The following is a 7,312-nucleotide window of genomic DNA, read 5'->3' as shown; positions in this document are numbered from 1 at the left end:
GCTCCGGGTTGCTGCAGGGAGGCCCTGGCCTCGCTAGTGTGCAATGTCACCTCTGATCACCCTCCTTGACATGGAGACATTACCAGTGCTGCCCCTGGAGTGACCACTGTATACACCCAAGAGCCTGACCTTACATAGGAGGGACTCTGTAACAATCACCCCAAGATCTCCAACATGGAAAGTGCTGCCCTAGTAGTGGTGAGCACCCTGTCGCTAGCAGCATGCAAGGAGAAGCCAGGGAAGAGCCAATGAGGGGGGCTAGAGGAGGGACCGATCCACACCTTGGGTGGCATAGGATGTGGATAACCTTTGAGTCCTGCATGTCTTGTGTGTTCTCTCTGTCTTCCAAGTCCATCAGTGGGGAGCCCGGGAGCACAGGCTGTCCCCCCATCCTCATGAAGGAGGTAGTCTCGGCTGGGCCCTTCCTGTGTGCCAGGCAAGGTGCTGGGTGCTGGAACCCCAGTGGCGAACAGGACCCAGTCCCTGTCCTTGGGGAGCTCACAGGTGCAGGGAGAGAGATGAACACACAGCAGCTGTGGAGACAGCTCACGACAACAGGCAAAGGGCTGGGATGGGGGGAGCAGGGGGAGGAGGAGAGGGAAGAGCTATCCACTCCCCCAACCCCGCCCACCCCAGCATCCACACTCCCTAAGTGCCCTTAGAAGCTCTTGCTCTCTTCCTTCCTATAGTTTTCTAAAGTGATGGGCATCTAGTTCAGGAACATTCCTTAGACTGCCATTCTGCTCTTAACTTCTCTGTACCTCATCCTTTCACTGGACATAAAAAAGTTCACCTTGCTGAGCTGTCCTGAGACAGAAACTGGCATCCGTCGAGTGCTAAGCAAGAACACGGCCCAGCTGGGCAAGAACAGGTGCTCGCACCTGCTGACCATGAGCTGTCACCATTATTTGCAGCTCAAGAGAAGGAGCATCAGCAGAGAGGACGAGATAAGGGGGCTGGGGTCCCGGCTCCACTCCTAACTAGCTGTGTGACCCTCTGCTGCACCCGAGAAATGGAAATATAAAAACACCTGCCTCCAGGAGCTCATCAGTGTCACGGGAGAGATTAGATGAGAAAGATTTGCAAGCTGGAAATGCTCATTCTGATTACTATCATGCTTCCTGGGATTCTCTTTGTGAAATTGTCCCTCAGAGCCCCAGGAGGGAGGAGGGGGGTGGGTGTGGAGGTGGAGACTGGGAGGGGGGTCACTCCCCTCCAGATCCCCCTCAGCGGGGGCGGCAGCACGTTCACAGTGCCTGTGTGTGCACACGCCCACACTTGCGCTGATGGGTGGCATATGGGTGGGTGTGTGGCTGGAGGGTGGCGTGGGCACCGGAAATGCCAGTGTCTGCGGCCAAAAATCACTTGTGGATTGCAAATCCCTGAGGAGGAATGCAAGTGCAGCTGGATTTCAAAGATGTGGCAGTAGGACTAGTGCTGCTCCCTGGGGAGCTGGAGGGGGAGGAGAAAAGCTGGGGGAATGCCCATCTTTGGGCCTGGGGCCTGGGCTCAGCAGTGACCCCCCCACACACCCCGCTCCCTGGGGATGGGGAGCAGGGCATAGAGAGGAAAAGGATGTTGTCAGAGGCCCCTGCGGTTGAACTCAGGGGTTTTAGAGCTGATAGACCTGGGTTCCGATCCTAGTTATGGATCATGGGCCAGTGCTTTCATTTCTCTGAGCCTCAGCTTCCTGGTCTGTAAAATAGGGAGATGGGTAGAGCTGACTTCCTAGGGGTCCCTGGGAATTGAACAATGAAGACACACGATAAGCCCTTAGCAAGAACAGGGACCCTTGTTGATATTAGTAGCAGCCAGAAGGAGAGAGGGAGAGGGACCCTGGAGGTGCGGTGCTTCCTAAACCAGAAAAGGTAGCTCTGGGGTGAGAAAGTTGTCAAGCCACGACTAGTTGAAGCTGCCAGAAGGAGGACCGCTTTGGACCAGGTTGATAGGGCCGCTGTTCTGGAGAGGGAGGCAGAAGAGTTAGGCTCTCCTAACTCCTACAGGTTCCCCTTCCTGGTTCCCCTCACTTCCTCTAGAGCTTCCTCCCCGGTTAGAGAGCTGGCCTGGTAGGACCCCTGGGGGTTTCCTGGCCACTGCGGGTGGTCACGGGGTGAGCACACTTTGGGGACGAAGAGGAACAGCTACAGGATCAGGCCCAATGAGGCGGGACTCCCCTACACTGCCCGGCCCCCACCTCCAGCCCCTGGAGACTACCTAGGCCTTCTTCCCTCCACCCTGCTCCCTGGAGGCCGCCCTCCCTCTGATGATGAATCATCCTCGCTGCCACAAGCCAGGCTGCTGGCTGTCTCAGCTCCTCACCTGTGGGAGCGACAGCCCATCAGGGTAGGGGTGGAAGCCATGGGGTCAGCCCTTCCCACAGTACGGGTGGGACAGCTGGGGGGGCCAGAGGACCCCAGCCCGCCCTTTCCTGCTGCCAGGGAGGATGAGCTCTGGAGGGCAGGTACCAGCAGGACTTGGGACTCAGGCCGTCCCGGATGTAGGCACAAGGCCCTGGTCCTCTGCTAACTAGCTCTGGGGTCTTGGATGACTTTCTTGGCCTCTCTGAGCCTCAGTTTCTTCATCTGACCAGTGGAAAGAGGAGAATCATGATGACTGTCAGGGTACTTGGAGGATTATGTTAGTCCTGAGCCTGGGGCCTGGCTCACAGTAGCGCTCAATAAATGTTCATTGACTCGATGAAGAATGAATGCGTGGCAATGGCAGTGAGTGGGGGTGCAGGGGGTACACATGACTGTCTGCAGGAAAGCCATCCTCCACCTCCCTCCAGCCCAGAGAGTGAGGGGGATGTCTGGGGGCCTTGAATCTGAAGCCCAGGATACCCCCAAAGCTCAGGATAGAGTGTGGACTATCCCTTGTGGGTACAGCTGACCCTTCTGCAAGCCAAGCAAGAGCCTCAGGGTGGGTCAGACTCTCCAAGGGTGAATCCTGATGGAGAAAAGAATTGCTGAGGGTAGGGGCAGCAGAAGGTAGACCTCAGGGCTGCATCACAGTGAGAGCTGACAGCAGCCACTCTGGGCTGTGAGGTCAGAGCCTTGGACCCTGGGTGGCCAGCTAGGGCTGTGGCCAGCGCCTCACCTGCCCCCAGCCCAAGGGGCTGCTGGGCCACCTGGGTACCATACCCCATCATCTCAACAGTGTGCCAGGCACCGGTCTGGGCACATTCTAGATACTTAATCGCAATAAATCTCAGGTCGTTGGTACCTTTCTTAGCTCCATTTTATAGATGAGGAAACTGAGGCTCACTGAGTTACAAAATTTGCTCAAGGCCACACTCTGGAAAGCACTGAAGTCAAGACGGGAACCCCAAGTAGTCTGACCCAGTGCCCCAGATGGCTCTGGCTGTGCTGCTGACTCCCTCAAGGATGGCCCACCCTCCTGCAAGGCAGTGCCCCCCCCCCCCCGCCCCACAATGTAGTCATTCAACTTTGGGACAAGGGGGCAGCCCCGGCTGCCAGCAGATTCGAATTCCTAAACAGCACTCTGGAGAGGTGGTTCTCAAAGCTGGGTTGTAGGGAGCAGGTTAGAGTTAGCAAATTCTCATTCCAGCCGGGAAGTCAGGAGGGAGGGAGGAAAGGAGGGAGTCTCGGGGCACACTCTGCACTCCCAGGGGCCCTCCAGCTGATGCTCCTCGGAGCTCAGGTCTGAGAACCCTGGCTTTAGAATTTGCAAGGCACACGCTGAAGATTGTCTCATTGAAACCTCCGCTTTGGCCTTCTTGGGCCCATTTTACAGGTAGGCTCACCAGTCTCCCTCTGCCAGATTCCCCAGCTTTGAAGCGGAAGGGAAGGGCCTGGAACCCACAGCCAGGGCTCTGGAATCATCGTGTTTGCTGGTCGTGAGGCCGGAGGGCCGATCAAGGGGGGGAGGGTGGCTGCGGGGGAGGGGGGCCGGGGCAGGCCGTGTTGACTCATCCTTCCGAGGTGCCCCAGCCCAAATCTACATAAAAAAAGCCCAGCCTGCCCTTTTGAGTGATCGGTTTATTAATACTGATGGGGCCGCTGCTGCCCAGGCGGATCGCAGCAACAAAGGCAGCCGCGCTCCCGGGGACTTCGGGACATCCTTACATAACTACTGCTCCGAGGAGCAGCAGCGCCAGGCCCCCGGGCCACAGGCTCAGGGCCGGCTAGAGCCTTCTGGGTGGAGGGAGCACCTGCCAAGGAGTCCTCACCCCCGGCTCCTCCTCCCCCCCCCCCCCCCAAGCCGGTTAACCCCTGCATGGCCGGGGCAGCCCTCCACTCCCGGCCGAGGGGCTCTCAGAGGCGGATCCCCTGGCCTGGAGGGACCTGGAGGGCCCAGAGGCTGAGCAGGGCTCCCCTTCCCTTCTCCGCTCCCAACTCCCACTGCCCCTCCTCACCCCACCCTGACTCTGGAGCTGGGGAAAGAGAGAAGACCAATGCACAGGGCAGCTTGTGAGTGCAAGACGAATGGCTTGCATATCCAGCTCACCTCTGTGAGGCGACCCATTTTACAGGTGGAGATTTGAGGCCCAGAAAGGGTTGGCTCCGGGCACCAAGAATTCCCATCTCCAAATGTGCCCAAAGGCCATGTTTTTTCCCTGGTGCCCCACAGCAGGTCTTTATAACCACCTTGGATCAGTTGGTGTCTCCGTGTTCCCAGTGGGGTCAGGGCGCCAGGATGCTGTCGATGGGGTGGAAAGTACTGTGTGCATCTCTGCATCGGTGGCCCGGGGAAGGGGTTTGGCACAGGCAGTGCTGCAGCTGGTGTCCACCGAGCAGATGGTGCCAAGGACACGCCATGGCTGTTTGGATTAGTGGGGATCAGCACACCAGGCCTGGCCCCCACGTTCTCTGAGGACCCACCCCGGCCATACCCCCAAACACTGGCATGCTTCAGCCCTACTGTACTTTGCCCAGGCAGGGCCCTCGGCCAGGAATGCCCTCCTCCCATCCACCATGCAGTGCGTCACGTCTGGGAAATCTGTCCCAGGACCCCAACCGCCCCCCACCCCAACGTCAGGAATCCTTCAAGGCCGTCTCTTCCAGCCTGACAGTGCTGACACACGGAGTTATGGGAGTTATTGTTATCTGTCTGCCTGCATTAGGCCACATGTTTTGGGACGGTGGCTCTGTGTCTGCTCATCTTAAGTGGCCTGGCCCACAGTGAGTCTCTCCCAGCACTGGGTAAAGTTGAGGTGAAGCGTACAGCCCTCAGGTACATTTTAATGCTCAGTGACAGTCTTCAGACCCAGACCACGGAACTCCACAAACCTGACTCTCTCAACTCCTAGCTGTGTGGCTTTGGGTAACTTTGGTAGCCTCGCTGGGCCTCTGTTTGCCCGGTTCATAAACAAGGATAACAGCAACCCCAGGCTCACGAGGTTAGCGTTTCTTGAACACTTACTATACGCAGGAGACCTTTGTGGACTCTGCTCCTCCTGGCTCCACCTTAGAGATCAGCGTCTCTCCCAAATGACTAGCTGATAAGGGACGAGCCCAGATTCAAACGTTCGTCCTGTCTCCTAGGTTTCTAACCTCCCATTCACGGACTTATTTTGACAATCAGATAAGAAATCATTAAGGAGGGGCAGCCCTGGTGGCTCAGTGGTTTAGCGCCGCCTTTAGCCCAGAGCCTGATCCTGGGGACCCGGAATCGAGTCCCACGTCAAGCTCCCTGCATGGAGCCTGCTTCTCCCTCTGCCTGTGTCTCTGCTTCTCTCTCTCTGTATCTCTCGTGAATAAATAAATAAAATCTTTAAAAAAAAAAAAAAAGGAAAAGAAATCATTAAGGACCGGGACGCCTGGGTGGCTCAGTGGTTGAGCGTCTGCTTTCCGTCCAGGTTGTGATCCAGGGTCTCGGGGATCTCGGGATCAAGTCCACATCAGGCTCCCCACAGGGAGCCTGCTTCTCTCTCTGCCTGTGTCTCTCTTTGTGTGTGTCTCTCATGAAAAAATAAATAAAATCTTTAAAAAAAAAAAAAAGAAAGAAAGAACTAAGGACCAGCATACAGTAGGTGCTCAATACTATCTCTACAGGTCACTCCAAAGGTCCCAGGGCAGCTCTGATTTGTCCTTCAGTGCCCCCTACCATCCCTGCAGGCCCCAGGGCATTCTGGGAACCCCTCCGTGGGGGTAGGGCCAGAGGAGGGGGTTGCAGGAAGTCTTGGCAGGAGATAATGTTCCAGCTTCTGAGTATAAATAAATTATTGTTTTACGTCCTTATATAAGAAAAGGGCACTGCGTGCATTTGCCAACCTAAGCATGTTGAACGGCAGCTTCCCTGTGTTTTGCCAATTGCTAACATGTGTTTGCAGCCCAAGGCAGTAAACAGAAGCCCACTGCGCCTGGCTGCTCCCCCCACCCAACCCCCCCCCTGCTGTGGGGAAGGACCTCCCACCCCAGCCAGGCCTGTAGCGCCCAGGTGTCAGTGGGGATACTGAGGCAGGGAGTTTTTGTGGCCTCCTCCGGGCCATGGGAACTCAGCAGGGTTCTTCACCTCTCGGAGCCTCAGTCTGCACAGCTGACAATAGGCCTATTACCGGTGGCCTGTCTGCCTCACAAAGTGAGAAAAAGTGCTGTGGAAATGCTCGGGTACTCAGGAATAACACTGTGCCTGTTGTTATTGTTGTGGATGCTGAGGGCAGGAAGCGTTCCGCTCCATGATGCTGCTCTGGGCCTCTTGGCCTCAGTGCTGTCACCTGCCCGAGCACGCCGTCCGGCCCACTGAACCCAAGCCGCTGCCGCCTTTCCTCCCGGCTGTGCCTCCTCCAAGTCCACTCTTTCCAAGAGAGCTTTGAAAAAATGGATCAGAGATTAGGAAATATGGCTTTCCCCCTTGCTTAGGGTAAAATCCAGAGCTGTCACTATAGACGGTGTGGCCCTGCGGGCACGGCTCCCCCCCACCTGCCACCGGCACCCCAGCCACACTGAGTCCACCTTCCTAGCCCTTGCATCCCCCGAGCACTTCCAGCCTGGGCCCTTGCACATGCTGTGCCCTCTGCCTGGAGCACTCTTGCCCTCAGGCCTTCACCAGGCCGCCTGTCCCTCTCTCACCCCTGGTGTCAGCTGAAAGGCCACCTGGGCAGAGAGGCTTCCCACGTACCACCGACTCAACTGCTTGGCCCCTCAGAGCATGTGTCGTATCTAAGATTGCCTTTAAATTTTAAAATTTACCTGTTTCTTTCATCTGCCTCCTCTAGAATATACCTTCTTTGAGGGTAGAGACTTTAACTGGCTCACTCACCACTGCATTCCCAGCACTTTACTCTATACATATTACCTATGCTGGGGCAGGGGAAGAATATTACTGCTAATTAATGACAGTGTAGAGCAGA

This window comes from Canis lupus, chromosome 18, assembly GCF_011100685.1.
Source record: "Canis lupus familiaris isolate Mischka breed German Shepherd chromosome 18, alternate assembly UU_Cfam_GSD_1.0, whole genome shotgun sequence".
Taxonomy (NCBI): Eukaryota; Metazoa; Chordata; class Mammalia; order Carnivora; family Canidae; genus Canis; species Canis lupus.
This window is presented reverse-complemented; position numbering follows the sequence as displayed.